Genomic DNA, 17828 nt, shown 5'->3' with positions numbered 1-17828 from the left:
AGACCAAAGGGAGGACTCTTAACATTTTCCCAGGTTTTTCTCCACAGCAAGAGGTTTTATTATTTAGCAGCACTATCCTTTCCCTGTGTGTTTGTTAAATAAATAGTTTTTATCTCTTTCATTTTCCTTCGAGGAAAAAGTTTCTTTTTTTCCCGAACCTGGTGGGGGAGGGGTGGTTTATAATCTGCCTTCTCTCAGAGGATACATTTCTAAATTTGGCCAAACCGGCACAGAAACACATCACTGGTCCAGGTTGCTGGTATGCTCCAGGATCTACTGGGAGCTGCCATCTGATATTTCTGCTGTATCCACAACCCTGCTGTAAATCTATGACTGAGAGCACTGAAGTGTTACCCAAACATTTCTTTAAGCTTGCTCTGCTTAGTTTAAGCTGTATACACCATGAGCAAAAATGATGATGAATTTTGAAGCAGGAATTCTGACTGCTTGCTGTTGACAGTACAGACAGAACAAGTTTTCCCAAAGGGAAAACCCAAACTTGGCTTGCAACAGGAATGTCTTGTTCTGTCTCAAACATCAAAGAAGTTAAAGACATGTAATAGAAACTGCATGCAGCATGAACATTACCAGTCCAGCAACCTTAGCAGGGAAGGCAAGGCCTCAACAGCCCATGGGGCACTTGTTTCCAATTACAGTGACAAAGACACTGACAGAGAACCTGAAATGAGCTTGGGAATAACCAGTCAGCATTTAGAGTTGTAGTCTGTCTAGAATAACATGTTTAGAGTTTATATACAGCCTTTGATTCTGTGCCTTTAAAATGAAAAGAAACAAAGTGAATGTTTCCTCCTTCCCAATGCTTTCAAAGGAAGGGAACAGCATTTTTAGATTTACTGCTGAAAGACCAGGATTAAAGCAAGTATCTGGTTAAAGACTACATTAATTTTAAAAACATATATAGATTTCTCAGCTAAAGCATCTTCTGTTAAAGCAAACTGCACCCCAATGCAGTGATGTAGTGACACTCTACTTTCGTGCTGCAGGAGCTGCCATTGAAACAAAACATTTCAGGAAATTTCAGCTCACTGCTTAAATCAACACCAGTCAGAATCTACTCTTCACACAATTACAGAATGGTTTGGGTTGGAAGGAACTTTAAAGATCATCTCATTTCAACCCCCTGCCATGAGCAGTGACACCTTCCACTGGTACCAGGTTGCTCAGGGCCCCATCCAACCTGGCCTTGAACACTTCCAGGGATGGGGCAGCCACAGCTTTTCTGGGCAGCCTGTGCCAGGGCCTCCCCACCCTCACAGTAAAGGATTTCTTCCTAATACTCAATCTAAACCTGCCTCTTTCAGTTTAAAACCATTGCCCCTTATCTTGTCACCACCTGCCTGTGTAAGTCCCTCTCCCTCCTTTTTCTAAACCCCCTTATCTCCTTCCCTTGCTTTTCTAAAATACACTTCATGTTTAATCCAGAACGCAACTCTTCAGAAAAGAGCAAGCGCGAAACCTGATTATCTCGGAATTTTATTCACTGTAAAACAGGTCTTCAAGCATGTGCCAGACACGAAGGACCCACAGTCTCCCACAACTCAACACTAAGGCCTGAGTCTTCTGAGATGGAAGACACTGATTCCATTCCCTGAAGCCTGTGACAGTCTTCTGCTCCCCCCAGTGGCAAAAACCCAAATAAAATCCACAAGGAGGCCACTGAAGCAGCATCACTTGCTTACACAGCACTGTTCTCCGAGGTTCTTCAAACCCAAAATTTCCAGTATGCAAAGGATTTTTGTTCTACAAAAAGTAAACAACAGTCTAAATCAACATTTATCTTTATTTGTGCAAAAAAAGTTTATTGGAATTGATATATACAACGTAATTGATAATGGTAACATTTAAAATTAATCTATAATCCTAAAATTGACAGCGATTTTCTTGAGTTACGATAAAGGAAAAAAAAAACACCTTTAAAAATAAAAATATTTTTGATACACGTATTAATAACAATCTTCTGTTTAAACAAAAAAGTCACAGAAAGGTGCTGCCACACAGACATCACTTGCCTATTCTTATCAGCCTTCTAATGTTTTCCTTCTTTTAAGCCTCGAATAGTTTTTTAAAAAGTGAGCATAATAAGAAAACTTATTTCCTGAAAGACTAACCAAATGAGTATTTAAAAAATAATTCCGACAGTGTAATTTGAGGATATATACTTAGGTACAGTAAATACTCTTCTATATTTAAAGACCGACTGCAAAATTACTTTATTTGAAATATTTTTTGGCTTGTATTAGTGGCACCTGTGATGATTTAACAGCTGCATTCAGTAAGGAATGATAAGAAAAGAACCCCAGGGCTTTTTTTTTAATTTCATGCACTGAATGAGGTGAGACACTGAACCCACATTTGAAGGTCTAAAACATTACCACAAGACTTTAAACACCGTATTAAGGAAAATCATTTACTGAAACTCACCGGTCCAAACTGAACCAGTGAATGCAAATATAACTTGATAAAGTTACCCTAAAACTTAATTCTAAAATTTTCCTGAGGTTTTATGCAGCCCAAAAACTTTCCAACACAGGTATTGAAAATCACCTATAGGCTGTACTACTTTTAAATATATTTAAATGTGCAGTGTTTACAAAAACTCAAAGCTATCTAATAGGTTAGAGAAGCCCCAAATGATATTGCAATTAATATGGTTTAAACTGCACCTAAAGAACTTCTATTCTGGAGCTTTTCCTCTTATTTCCAAGGATTCCTTTACTTCTAAACCAGAGAAATAACAGCCTGCATTACTTTGCATACTTCAAGTTTCTTAAGTGCTATTAAGCTAAAGCCCTTGGACTGTCACAAAGCCATTCCAGCCAGACATCACATCCTTTATTTATTCTGAGGAACTAAACAGCGAACTCTCACTGAAATAAGTGAAGTAAGTCAGTGAAATAAGCGCTATCCACACAGAGTAATGATGCCAAATGTTGATATTAGCATTACTACAGGCTGCACTGAAGCCAGCAAGGCAAGGTTTACACAAGGACCTTTCATTACATCCATGGACTGCGCTGGAAATGAGTGACAAGCAGAGCCTTTGCTGGAACCTAAAGGCAGCGCTGCTCTTTGAGTCAGGAAAGCTGAAAACCACCATGCAGAGCTGACATTAGGTGTGTTCATCACACCAATGAGAAGACTGGAGTTTTAGAGTACAACAGAGGGGAGCAAGACTTGTTAATTTCATTTTATATTATTCTTTCTGTTTTCTCTCCCTAAAAAGGAAGGTGCTAAACCGGTGGGATTGGCTGAAGTGGTCAAGAGAATGATGTGGTTTAAAACCACTGAGTTCATGAGTTTTAAGACCTAACAGATTCCTGAATTTCATTTCCATGCTTGTCTTTCAAATGTATTTTGCAGACTTTCCCTGAGGATTAAGATGACAGTATGACAAGCAGCTTTCTAAGGATTTTTCTCCACTGTCTTTTAATGATTTTGCAAATATTCATACCAGTGCACAGCAGTTGTTTAGCTTCACTGGCATGGTTTCCAAAAGTACATTCCAGTCAGGTTAGGTCAGTCATTTTGCTATCTCAAAAATAATCAGGACATCAAATATTCACTATTCACTACTCAAGCTTGAGAAGACGTATTTTCCCCCAATAATTATAACAAGATTCAGATTACAAACAGTTCAGCTCTTCACAGAGTGAATTCTGATGATCCACATCTATTGGATACTGCCTGTCAGAACGCATGAATTTAATGTTTTGACAGAAACAGAATTACTGGTAACCATCTCGAGTGTCATAAAGGACTTGACTTGATACACTGAAAAAACATCTAGTTAGAAGTTATAAGCTTCTCTACTCTACATATTGGTGTATTTGTTTCTAAGACAGATGACATGACAAAATTATTGATAAATAACTTGAAACCTGTAAATTATAATTTCTGCCTCTAGAGCAAGGAGTGTGGTGTCAACAGAATCAGCAAAGGAATCCATTGTCTTCAACTAATTTATTTCCTAGATAAAGAACAGTAGGGACTTTCTCACTGATTATTATTCCTTGTTACTGTAATTCTTCAATAAAGAATTATTCTTCTATGTTCATTCAATATGAGAAAGCTGCAGAGAAGTGGAAGTGTATTCACCAGTCACAGTGTCTACATTTTTATCAGTAAGAATGGTACTGGTGTGTGCATGAGGTCCCACAAGTTAAAAGTAAAGCAAGTGTAGACTATTTGCAGACACTGAAATGCTTTTCAGTGAAGAAGGGTCCAGTGTTCAAATTGTAAACTTTTCCTCAATGCCACAGGGATATCAGAGCTTTGCAGGGAACCAGCTGGAAACATTTTAAAACTGTTAAAAGTGTTTTTCTTCTAATGTCTTTCAAGAAAACGGCTCTACAATTCTCATTTAATCTTTTATATAAAACTGTGGAGGCAAGAGACAAAAAATTGAGCCTGGGAAGCTAAAGAGCTTCCTGGATCAGAACATCTAGAAGTGTTAGAGAAACTACAACATGGTTGTTGTTAGTGTAAAGCAGTGGCTAGACTTACACATACAGGTATGGACACACCCCATGCACTCACACTGCACTGACTCTGACATTTCTTAGCTTCTCTTCTCTTGACTGATGTTTTATTACTTTTTCACATAGTTCTCTTTGCTCCAGCTTCACATAGGTGCAGAAGTTTTCACAAATTTTTGCATGAAAATGGAGAAGGGGAATGCAGTCAGAGTCTCTCAATATCACTTCAACACAGCTGTCAGAAAATGACACATCGCTGCACTACGAGACATGTCATTATAACATAAAATGAAGGAATAAAAAATAAATCTAATTCTGTTGAAGTCCCGCACTGATTAATGTATTTAATAGTCCTGTCTCAACAAAATCTAAACTGTTCTTACTTGGTTTCAACATAGACAAGGTAATGAAATAAAAAACTGCATCCAGTGGATGAAATTACCAATCTGAATCTATCCTGTGAATGTGAGTCATTACAGGACACAACGAGACAAGAATATCTTGGTGCTCAGGGCCCTGAGCTGATGAATTAAGGATCTTAAACTTTGTTACAGGGGAGTGCAATGGTAAGATACCAGAACAGACTGGACTGTGAGTTCACTGGAATTTCTAAATGGAATAACACAAAGCTAGTAGCTAAGATATTAAAACCAATCCAGCTTCATGAGCAAGAAGTTTCTCTGGGGCTATTTGGCTTTTCTTCCTATGGGGCCAGGTGCAGCTTTGCACTGACATGCATTTCAGTGGTATTTGACTGACAGTCATCATCAAGCTAATTGCATCAGGGATGTGCCCTTTGGCTTCACTTTCTGCTTCACCAGGCTTCCCCTATGATCCTGGTTAAGTAAACCTCTTGTTTCTATTTCCAATTTGTACTACCATGATATAAAATACTCCCCGTCGTGAAAGCAACTAAGTACAACTGTGAGATACTAATGCTGCAATGGAAGGTTGTGGGGAACATTCTCAACCTATTCTGATCATCCAGGCAGTCAGAAATTAAATCCAGCTGCTCCTGCAGGAAGCACATCACGGCCGGAACCACACTATACTTGGGAGACGCTTTCAGAGGCAGCACTAAAGAACTTATTGTGACAGCCTCAGTGTGAGGGCTACTAAGGATATCTGTCTTGTCTTTGCTCATAGAGAGAACAAATGCACTGGGCAGAGTGGGCTGAAACAGATGGTATTACCAAAACTGGCATTCAAGTCTTGCCTCTCCTTCTCTGCTATGACAACCTTGATGGCTCGGGCTATTTTCTCCAAGAGGGGAAAAAAAAAAAATCATCCTATTTCTCAGAACAGTAAAAAAAAGAAAGAGGAGGTCCAACATAGATTTGCCAGATACAATGTCTCGTATCAGACAAATTTCTATCGAGTAAAATTGTTAAGACTTGTATTGATATCCTGCGTTTTAATGACAGCTCTGGAAACTTCTTCATATTTCTTGTTTCCCCTCAAAAACCTCCACAATAAGCTGAACACACCTTGTCAAAAAGAACTGTCCATTTAAAATAATGCAATAAAGCCATTTTGCTGGTCTTGTTTTTAACTAAATCATGGATCACACTTAAAGGGACCTCAGTAAAAAACACTCCATAGCAAATGCTGTTCCATGAAAACTGTGCAGGTCCTCCCACTAAAGATGTTACTCAGTTTTGTCACCAAACACCATGTTTTCACTGATTAAAAGACTTTTATTCAGCTGCCCATATGCTAATTTTCATGTAAATGACAGATTTTCTACCAATATGGTTATGATACCTCTATAATTCCCTGGAAAAAAATCCCCGTACACATTATTATATATATTATGGCAAAAGAGGCAAAGGGACCATCTGAAATATAAAGACAGACAGACAAATTAGGGAGTAAATTTTAAAGACTAAAAATACTGAAATTCTGATTAAGTTAATAATTCCTATATAAACAGGGAAGTATAAAACATGGAAACCTTTCGATATTTGAGGTTTTTGGGCAAGATATGAATTGCACACAAGTCCCTTCAAGCAGCCTGAAGTACATAATAATTAACATTTTCTTTCTTTTCTCCTCAATGGTCATACTTTGAAAGAGCATCAAGTTTTGATTGGCTTAGAAAAAACTAAGTGACTGTACGGCATGTGCTTCCAATAAAATCAGATTAGTTAAAGGAAAGCACAAAGCAATTCCAGTTTTCTTACAGCCTTTGACATGTTTAAATACTAAACCATTGTCTCCCCACCACAGCACTGAAATGTGCTAAGACTGAATATCCTGAAAACATTTTAAAATATGGATGCATGCAGCATAAACATAAGGAAAGTGATGTTGTACTGGACACACATTGAAAAAATTATAACTCATGTACCACTTTGAAGAACATTCCTGTACTTTCTTTTTCTTTCTGTTTTTCCCCTTTTCTCTGCCCTATGCTTCTTGAGGGGGGGATGGAACTTCTGATCTCTAAAAAGGAATGTTTTACTCTTGGTCATCTTTTATGAAATTTAAAGCTCCAAACAACCCCTTTATACAAAATCACTTGCTAAATTTTCTCTGACAGTTATTCCTGATAAGTATCTATTCACTACTGAATTTCAATGACCTAGTGTATTCATGGCAAAAATCTGCCAAAATTCACAGGGCTGTGTTTAATACCCATTTTAAACCTCAGTGTATTGAAAAAGTAGACAATTCTTAGCTCATTCAGCAAGGACTTAGCCAACTCATTATTTCTACTCTCTTGGTACAAAAAAAAGCCAAAGTTTTTAAAAATAAAACAATCCCAAATATCTTACGTTTTCACTTTAACAAAGCCGTTTCTCAACTTCACTAGACACATACAGACAGAACTAACAATGCCTTCTTTACTTTTCCATAAAATCTCACACTCAATGCTGACATTTGAGCCAATTATTTTAAATGAGTACTGGTGTACATTTTCTTTTTCATTTGGAAAAGTAAATTTAGCTCATGCTTGTGAAACATAGCTCCAGTCCTTCCTCCACTCTATTAAAAAAAAAAGAAACTAATAAATGGCAGTATCAGATTGTAGCAAACTGTCTAAAATAGGTCAAGATCTGATGCAGAATGCTGACAAGGTTTTTAGACACAACCTTCAGCCTAAAATTGTCACAGGCTCTCCATCTGGCACACCAACTGAGTATGTGCAATTGTCAGCAGTAGTAAAATCTTTCATTTAGAACACAATGTGAATGGAAAAGACTGAGCCTTCACTGTCCAAAAAGATTTTAATAATTCAAAAAAGTTGGAAGGCAGCTAAGGAGATACATATAGAAAGGTTCCCCTTCACCCCACATCCTTAACTGACTTTTTTTCCCCCCTGTACAAACAATTATATTTATGAAATTCAAGCAAGAAGTTTATTTAAACATTATTTCAGCAGTGGTGCTCCCTCAAAATGACTAAAGCCACCGCCACCACATTCTCACTGCTCTCCTGGCCAAAAAGAGCCACACAAGTCAGTAGCTTTTTATTCATGTGAAAAACAAAATTAATTTTTTCATCCTCTTGAAAAATAACTCAACAGGTTGAATTACATGCCTCGTATTTCCAGTCACATGAGCGAGTTCCTCAAAGATCCTTCCAGAGACCTCCAGTTTCTAAAAATCAGAAAATCGACATAGTGGAGTCCTAGGAACTTAGATCTTCCACTCTGGTATTTTATTGTGAGTTACAATATACTGATCTACAATAAAATAGAAGAAAATCCTAATAACGGCTGGCATGTCTAAAATGACTGAATCATAACATTCTTTAACATGGAAAAGCATAATTTTATTAAATTTCAGTTCTCAATTCAGAGTAATTTAAATGCATTTTGAATAATCTTGTTCAGCCAGCAGCCCTTACACACATTCATCCTCCCTCTCTGCATGTTCTCTCTGTGTGCGTATATATATATATATGCACACACACATCTAGAAATGTAAAGAAATCAACAAAACTAGCACAGAGTAAAACTGCAGCAAAACAAAAGGCAGTATATTGTTGTCAAGTTTTCTGAGTTCTTAAAATAACCTCTTTATGCACAAGCACCATTAAGATCATAAACACAAGGCAGATTTTTTTCCACAAGCTATCCATGACCCAAGGTGGACCTGCGTGTTCAATACAATGGGTATAGACAAGAGAAGCTCTGCAGAGGAGACAGTACCTTACCTAAAAAATTCAGTTGACCTTTGTAATGATAATGGAAGAATTTAGCTTTTTGGCAAACTAACCTGAGTCAGCACTTATTTCAAAGGAAAGAATAAACATTATCCTGAAGAGTAAAATAGACACGATCAAGGTTATAAAAATAGCTTGAGATGTTGAACACTTGCAAACTCCTGCTTTCCTTTAGACTAAAAACTGTTCCTTTACAAAAACTGTGAAATACAACTTCCTGAGAGGTTTGAAGTTCTCTAGGACTGCTGTTTATCCAGAAATTCTCCTATGGTAAATCTGTATAACTTCACAGTATTTTCCAGATCTCTGTGAGACGCAGCTCATGGCACCTGAAGGCACCACCATTATGAAACAACATGTTCCAGTTATGAATGAAAACTCAGTATTAGAAATAACATGCTTTGAAGGTAACAAGGCAGTACAGTGATTTATTTTGCACAACACAGGTCTGCAGTTACCCCTGGCTGCCTCTCTTTCATCATGTGTCAGAGCAGCAATCTAGAATCCCGTTCTGGCAGCCAAAGCACAGCTTTTCTGATGGGATATGACAGCCCTTTGCCACCACAAGGCCTCAATTAAATGCATTATCCTCAGGCTTTAACAAAAATCTTAACTCCTGCACCCATTTACATCATTTTCCCTGGAAACCCTGCATTAGGGGGTCAAGCAAACTCATGTACAGGTACTCAAGATTCACCCACACCACTCTCCATCCTGTCCCTCCTCCAACCAGGAGTGTCAGAGCCATGATGAAGCTCATGGGCTTATTGATTCTACTCCTATAAATCAGGTCAGCTGGAATCATAACAGGGGTTATGTTTGGCAAGAAATCTCTTGTGTCGGACTCAGCAAATTCAGTGACAAGCAGCTTTTCCCATTGTAATTCAAATCTTTTATCCGAAAGACTAAGGTTTATATCCACAATCACAACAGGATAAAGGCTATGCACTTGTAAAAACAAGCTCCCCTCCCAACCCCAAAACATTTGTGAATGCATTAGTTTTAAGAGCTCCAATCTCAATCCAGTGATGAACAGCGTCGCACCGACACCTTAAAATACACATGAAGTTCAGTCATGATATTAAATCACCTTCATTCACCCACAGGTAAGTGAACTTTTTTTTGGGAATGGAAGTGGGTGGTGTCAGTTTATCAATTCGCTCCCTGCTTTTTACAACCCCAGTTTAGAGGTTTTAAAAATATATTGTCAACTGATTTTTTGCTACAAGTTAAATGCCTTGCATTAAAGAATTTAAAAGTTGTATCTTGCAGATGCTCTTGGAGGAAAACAGGACTTTAAATCAAGTGCAAGAACTAAGCATTGATAATACTTTGAATCATAAATCCTGCCTTCCCACAGTTAATTAGAAGTTAATTAAATGTTAAGCTGTATCAAGCATTCACCTTAACTACTACAAGGACTATAAATTTACTCAGAAATTCCTACTGTATCTTACCAAGGTGTCCAATCTCAGTCATAACAAAGAACTAGGAAATACCTTCTCCTATTCCTTAGTTGGTTAAAGAAGGAAATACATACATAGCAGTAAAACTAACATGACAACACCTAACTTACCCTGTTCAGCAATTTGTCTGGAAACCAAGTACTGTAAATATCCTTCAGCATTGTCTTAAATACAATTCTCTTTTGCAAGACTACCCAAGCTCCCTCTAAAATATGAGATACACTAAATAATCCAGGTCTTAAGCCAAAATTGGTTTAAAAGAACATAATGAAAAATGACTGAGAAGCGATCGTTGAAGAACTGTTGCTATATTTAGAATAGTTAGAAGAAAAAAAGATATATGCCCATTTGTCTGCCCAGCCCAGCATTCCTGTTAAAAAAGCAATTCTTCCCCAGTAAAGAAATTAATACACACGTACCAGAATTATTTTACTGAAGTGAAGGACAGCAGAGACATTTCAAACAGATACCATTATTAGAGAAGAGAGACAAGTGTGAAGCTGAGTTTTATCTGAGATATCTAAAGGCATCAGAAAGGAAAGAGATGAATACCAACTCACCAAAAACACTGGCGATCTAACAGCCAGGCTTGTCTCACATCTCCAGTTGCCAGTTCCAAGAGGAATCATATGTGCACTGATAGAAGGATGACAAAAGGGCACGCTGTGCTCTCCTCCACTCCACTTGAGTGACAGCTCTTCTAACAGGGAACCGAGACACACACTGCAAAATCTCAAACAGTGGGGACCTGAGAGAGCATGCTCAGTGTCTAATTTAAAATGGCCTGATGCTTCATCTCAGCAGGAGATGGCCTACTTCCAAACAATTTCAGAACTTTAAGTCAAATCTAAAATCATTAATTGGAATACGCAAAACTCAGCCACCAAGCAGCATTGATTTTTTCTCTCTTTTTTTGTTTTAAATCTGGGCTGATGCACAGACAATTATTTGCACTACTTCCCTGCAGGGCATCCTGAGGCTTAAGCACTATTATCATGTGCTTCACTGTAATTACACGATGCCACTGCAATAGATTGAAAACCTTTCCTGGATAGGATATGATTTAACTCTCAGCAGCACAATTCATAAATCAGACAAAGACAACAGATCTGCTGAATTGTCTCCATATTGATTTAAGAATTATCCTACCTGCTGATTTCTGGGCAAGGGATTTTTTTTTAATTAATTTTTAATTTATTTTTTTTTTTTTAGGGTGGGGGAGGCAAGAAGAAAGGCTTGAGAACTGTCTAGCAATTGATTTATGTTCCAGAGATGTTTACCTCCACTTAAAGTCTCTTTATACATAAAGAAACCATTTAGCTTCTTAATGAAACAATTTATTTGGATATCAGATGTCAGGTTATTCACATGCAAAAATCCTGTGAGCCAGATATTCAAACCTTTTCCCCTCAGGAGATTAACATCTTTTAATACACCCACAGACAAGTGGTACAGAAGTCTTCTGTGTTTTGGTTTTCTCTGTCTCACAGTCCTGTTTCCATATTTATTGTATATTCATTTTTTCAAATGAATACACTAAGTTTTCTCCCTGTTGTGAGAAGAAAAAAGCTGCGCCCCAGGCACTTCTCGTTTTTTAAAATGCTTTCCTGCTTATCATTCAAGCTGAAAGCAGAGCCAGGCAGGCTACTTTATAAATGCTGTATTTTAAAGAATGCTTATATAAAAAAGAAGCACAGCCCACCTCCTGGTCTGTGCCACACCTGAGCGTAAGAAAAAGACTTGGAATAAACTCTAATATCAAGTCCTCTATTTCCAGTATGGGGGATATTGGTTAATACAGTGGTTGGTAGAGAAGCAGGATATTATTCTTAAGTTTCACTAATGTCCACAAGTAACTTAAAAACTGGGTTTTCCAATCTATGCAAAAATGCTCGTATTTACTACGAGAATCTGCAATTTCAGACACAGAGTTGTGAAGTCTAAGACCTACATTCTGCACTCCTATGCTTTAAAAATCCTCTTTATTAAGGTAATTATTTTAACATAAATCCTTGCCCTTTTTTTTCGCACAAAATGAGAGGAAGTCTTTTCACTTCAGCAATTCCTTCCAGGCATAAACCCAGAAGTCAAGGTGCACAACAGAGCTGTGCCACAGCTGAACCTGATTTCATGAACACACCGAAACATCCCATTCCATATTCCAGAAACAATACTACATCACTATAAGAAGTAGTTTATTTATAATCATGTCATATTAACTGCATTCACTTGATTTTTAATCACATAATACCTTGGTAGTTAATGTTCTCACACCGATACATACAAAAAGCATCCTTGCTACAACATATATCCACATTGCAAAATTCAGATGAATTCTGCAGTCTACCATCAAGTGATGAAAATTCATCTTCTTGATAAGAATTCCACTGTTTCTTTGCCAGCTAGCGAGCACTTTAAAGAAACAAGTGAAACAAGTATTAAATCGTATTTCACGTTTTTACCTAAGCTTTTATTCTTTCATCATCTAACTTTTCATCATTTGCTTTGTTACTGCTCTCTGAACTTCCATGTAGATTCAGACTGGTGAATCAAAGCATATTTTTAAAATGCAAGGTGTCATGAACATAAGAGTTGCCTCTTGAGTGAGAAATGTCCAGACAGGCTTGCTCTAGCTTCATTCTAAAAACAAAATAAAGAAATAAATGCCATTGACTTGTACAAATCCATAGGTACCTAATCAGGAGTTTGCAGTTTCCACATATAGAAGATGAAGGGCATAAAGAAGCCACTAATAAAACCCATTAAAATTGAAGTAAACACTGTTCTCTTGTTTCAAGTTCATTCCCCTTTGCTTCCCAAACTCCCACCAAGCTGAGCACAACTTATGAGAATTTCCTTTGAGCTAGACAACAGTTCACAAGTTCATAAAATCTACTCTGAAGTTAAATTTCTGTGGGCATATTCTTCCCCAAAAGACAAATTTTCATGGAAAGAAACCCCCTCTGCACTTCTTGGACAAGTGCCCAACTTTACAGAAGCGTAAGGAAATTTTAGGACAGTCCTGGTTTTTCTGTTGATGAATCTGTATTTTATTGTTTTAATGACCTACAAATTGTAGCCACAATAACAAAACGCAAGGGGGTTATGAGCAGCAAATAAAGCCAAAATGCTTTGATTCCACAACTAATGCAAAACACTTGCAAAGCAGACTCTTGCTGACCTTGAAAGGGTTCCTTTACAGTGACATAAATTTGAGTTTCAAGATCTGTTCTACTTGATAAGGTAGTTTTACAGTAAGTGAGTATAAATTTGCTGATTTGCCACGTAATAAACATGTCTTGAAAGAAGAAAATAATTGAATTAATACATAAGTAGGGAAATGTAGCCTGTACACAGGACTTCTAGAAAATAGTTCTTCTGACCACAACAGAGCTGGGATTAAAATCAAACAGCCCTGGAAGCTGAAACATTTTTCTCGAGTTTCTATACTGATATATCCAAACCAAAGTTTTGTTGCCACACAAGACACTAAAACCATGCCAGACCACTGTGTTATAAAGACAATCAGCCTCAGAGAGTGTTGCAGGAATACAAACTAATTTCAGCAAACTCTCTGCAGACAGTTAGAAGCTAAGTTAGAAAATGTCTAATGACTGAAGTGGTGGTAGTGGGTTTTCTCCTTTTAATGTATTTAACAAGAAATCAGGTGGTAAATACTTTATAACATCTTTCTTACCAACACCTTCTTCACAACAATTCACACATGAACAGCCCTGATCACCTGCTCTGACAGCAGAGCAGCTCATTTTAATAACAGGGGTGTTCAGCAGTATATTTAAGTTAATTTTCAGTCTCAATATCAAACTTGCCGCTCTTTCAGAATGAAATATGATGCACTTTTAGGGTTATAACTAGGCTTTTTAAGGATTTTATTAAGAGCCTTGATTTATGTAATTGATGTTTTTAACTTAACATGATAAATTCTTCAGTAAATTATATACACCTGAGTTGCACAAGACTTTCTGGCATCCTAGAAAGAATTCCACAATGATGTCTCTTACACATGAGCTCTTTTCAGCTCTCTTCTCAGCCTTGGCATGATGACACAAGCAGCTTTCCTGGATTTAGTTACCAGAAGTAATACCTCAAGATGTCTCTCTCAAACACTACATCACAGATACATAAGAATTCTTCCATTTCTCTGTAAAGCTACATTCTCCAGAAATGGGTAGCAATTTAAAATCTGTCTGCCATTATCTTATTATGTCTTATCTATCAGCTGACCTATTCAAGTGGAAAGAACATTTTTTCAAACAAAACAAAGAAAAAGGATATATCTGTGTCTAGACAACCACAGGGGAAAAATTACATATGTAAAGTTCAAAAGATGAGTAATTTTTCTCTTATTTCTCTAGTGTAATTTACATTCTTGTTTCTATTCATAGTTTTGACCGTGCTATGTTTTTTCAGTGTTTCTGTTGTGCAACATATATTCTCTCTTTTTTGTTATTTTCTAATTATTTTTGCACCTTACTTGAAAATACTGTCCTGGTTTACAGCTTTTCTTTCCATCCCATGTTAATTTTGCCTTCTTTAACTTTCTTCTCCTGTATTTTCCCTGTTAATCCATGTCCTACTATCTTCAACACTGAGAGCAAATGAAATAGATGTTGAATCTTTCTCATGGGGCAAACAGAACCAAAGGACCCACAAAGTACATGTACATTTAGTACATCAGCTGGTAAGTGCCCTGGATTTTATTCCTTAAACTATGGCAATCTCTGACAAGTCTGACTCTTTACAGTCTTTCACTCTTCAAAAGGCCACAATTAAATTGAATTGTCGACTCTTTGAGCATTCCCATTTCTCTTGTCATTTCCTTTCTACATATAGGCTTGTGCTCAAGTTACAATAGTTTGTGCTCACGCTCTTGAATAAGTAAAACGGAAAAATAAGGTTTATATCTGCTGTTCACAGCTTGTAAAAGCAGGCTGCGTGTTGGTCTTTAATATGTGACCATAATGATTCATCTGGAAAATTGTGTCGGACAACATGCCAGAACACATAAAACTGCCACTGCTGCCCACATTGTTAGTGCTGTTTCCCAAGTTTAAATGTATATATTTATATTACAGGGTGTCTGAGACTAAGACCAGGTCTGAAGCAAGCAGCACCTTTCAATAAATACAAGCTACAGATGTGCCTATCCCAAAGACAAGCTCTAACTACACAGCCAACCCTCTGCCTATCCTCAGAGTAGAGAGAATTCCCCTTCACCCACTAGTCTCTTAATAAATTTTCTTGCCTTTTAAAAACGGTCATTAAATTTAGAAACATATTCAATATGAGCAAGAGAACAACAGTGCCTGACAAAAGAACAGTACTTGCTAAGGTAAAATTTTTACTGTTTCTAAAATTCAACCTGTTAGTGACACTCCTTTTTATTTTATGTTTATTCCCAGAATTGCCATTAAAAGAAATCTAACAAATGATTCCATATATGAGTAAGTTTACTTCTGCTGCAAGACTGACGACCTCAGGAATCCAATCTGAATACTCCTTCTTAATGTCCAATGCAATTAATTTTTCTACAAAATCTTTATACTGCAAGAATTGTACAAGTCAAAGAAAAATTTTTAGGGCAACATCACCACTGACCTGGTCAGTGGAGAACACATCCTTCAACTCCATCTGGCATCAACAGAAGCAGCATAAAAAACATTTTTCAGTTTTTGATGCAACACAGAAGTGAAACAACCCACCAAATACAAGTTTATGTGTAAGAAACACTGGAACTCAGCAGCTCCTTTGTGCTGCAGGACCTATAGACATTTTCGAATCCTTATTCAATAACTGTCACAAAGCACAAATCCCTTTTATTAACTGATAAAGCCAGAGTTAAAACTGCTGCAATACCATCTGGAAAATATCTCAGTTCTCCTCTCAAAGTAACTTTCCAGTCAGCCAAAGTGCTTTGCGACATTCTTAAACTCATTCTGAATTGCAGCTACATGTGTGCTCATTAAGCTGCTTCTTTCTATTAATGGCAGGAATTGTAGTAAAAATATCCTTTTGTAGAATTATCAGTTTATAAAAACAAATATAATGAATTTAAAATTAACTACTTAGAAGAACATGCTATTCTGACAACTTGCTGACTGTGTAGTCAGTGCAGAATTACAACCACGAGCACTGGCTGAATTACTCTGAACAAGCACAAGATTTCTGCCTCATCTCCAAAGTCTCTCAATATGCAAAAATTAAGTTGACGAAATACTTGCAGTGAAAGAGTGGAGAAAAAACTCTTCTGCATTAGAGAAAATGTAATATATTGCAAGGGAAATGTGAATACCACTCAAACTGATTAAAACAAAATATAGATCAGCATCACTAAATAGCAAAGTAAGAGAAGTTTACTGAAACAAAAATTGTAAAAGTGCTCAAATGGAAAAAGGAATACAAAGTTCAATGAAAACTCACAAGTCAAAAAATAAATGCATTGCAGGCTCTGAGGAATCACTTGCAAATGTGTAGAGGGTAAAAATGGGAGACAGGCCTATATCTCAAACCTAACACAGCTCATCTTTCAAACTTCAGAATCAGTAAGCTTTTCAACCAAAAAAAAACCCTTAAAAAAATAAATAAAACATTCACAACAGCTTTTCAAAATGAATGCCATAGCTCAGAGAACTATGAGGTAAAACAAACTAACAACAACAAAAAAATAAACATAAACCAAACAAGTGAACAAATAAATGAACAAAACCCACAAAAAAAAAAAAAAAAAAAAAAAATCTAACAGGACTCTCAGCTCAGAGAGAATCTGGTTTTCCTGAAAGCATCCTATAAGGTCACTCATCAAAGCTGCTGAAAGGAACTAAGGTGCCCGAGGTTAAGAGACGGCAAGGGGTTCACAAGAGTGAAAGGATACAAATTAATAAACCTGCAAGGGCTTGAGCTCACAAACTCTTCACCCCGATTTCAAAGAGAGAGGGAATACAGAAGCTGAACTCCACCACTACTCTCAGGACCAAGGATGCCACTCAGGATGACAACAAGGGCCCAGGTGAAGCATTACAGAGGACTTAGACAAGATTAGGAACACAAGCAGTAGAACAGCAAGTGATATTTAATAGCAGCACTGTAACATGATACTAATGAAAGAAACCTCTGTATTTACACAAGAGCATGTAGTGACAGGGCAAGGGGGAATGGCTTCCAGCTGGAAGAGTCTGGAGTTACAATAGATATTGAAAAAAAATTCTTTACTATAGGGTGGTGAGACACTGGAACAAGTTTGCCCAGAGAAGTTTTGGACATCCCATCCCTGGAAGTGTTCAAGGCCAGGCTGGATGGCTTTGAACAAGCTGGTCTTGTGGAAGGTGTCCCTGCCCATGGTGGGGAGGTTGGAACAAGGTTATCTTTAAAGCCCCTTCCAGCCCAAAGCATTCCATGATTCTATAATATTCAACAGTGGGCTTTGAGATGATCATTTCTACTATGGAATAAAACCTTAGTATTTTAATAGATACCACTTCGCAGGCTGGTCATCTCAGAGAATTCACAGAAAGTTTTGTGCGCACATATGAAACAACACAGAGCTTTGGCTAGCTTTTAAAACAACTCATGGAGAATTGGTGTGGGGTCAGGGATGAATACAGAAACCCATCAGGAGCAGTTAAATACAACGACATGAGCTCTGACTCTAGAAGTCACTGAACCAGACAGCTGTTGG

At 37.3% G+C, this 17828-nt stretch overlaps 1 protein-coding gene across 20 annotated transcripts in view; it reads right to left on the bottom strand.

Moving 5' to 3' along the window:
* The window catches only part of PLEKHA5 (pleckstrin homology domain containing A5), a 162373-nt gene that overhangs the window by 91475 nt on the left and 53070 nt on the right, over window positions 1–17828 (bottom strand). Inside the window, exon 1 of one of the 20 annotated variants that reach the window (XM_048301922.1) lies at window positions 10693–10791. The exons of the other annotated variants lie outside the window; for them this stretch is intronic. The gene's annotated coding sequence lies outside the window, so the exon portion shown is untranslated. Of the gene's footprint in view, window positions 1–10692; window positions 10792–17828 lie in introns of those variants that run through there. 20 annotated transcript variants of the gene reach the window in all.

The sequence above is a fragment of the Corvus hawaiiensis genome, chromosome 4 (assembly GCF_020740725.1).
Source record: "Corvus hawaiiensis isolate bCorHaw1 chromosome 4, bCorHaw1.pri.cur, whole genome shotgun sequence".
Classification (NCBI taxonomy): Eukaryota; Metazoa; Chordata; class Aves; order Passeriformes; family Corvidae; genus Corvus; species Corvus hawaiiensis.
This window is presented reverse-complemented; position numbering and strand designations above follow the sequence as displayed.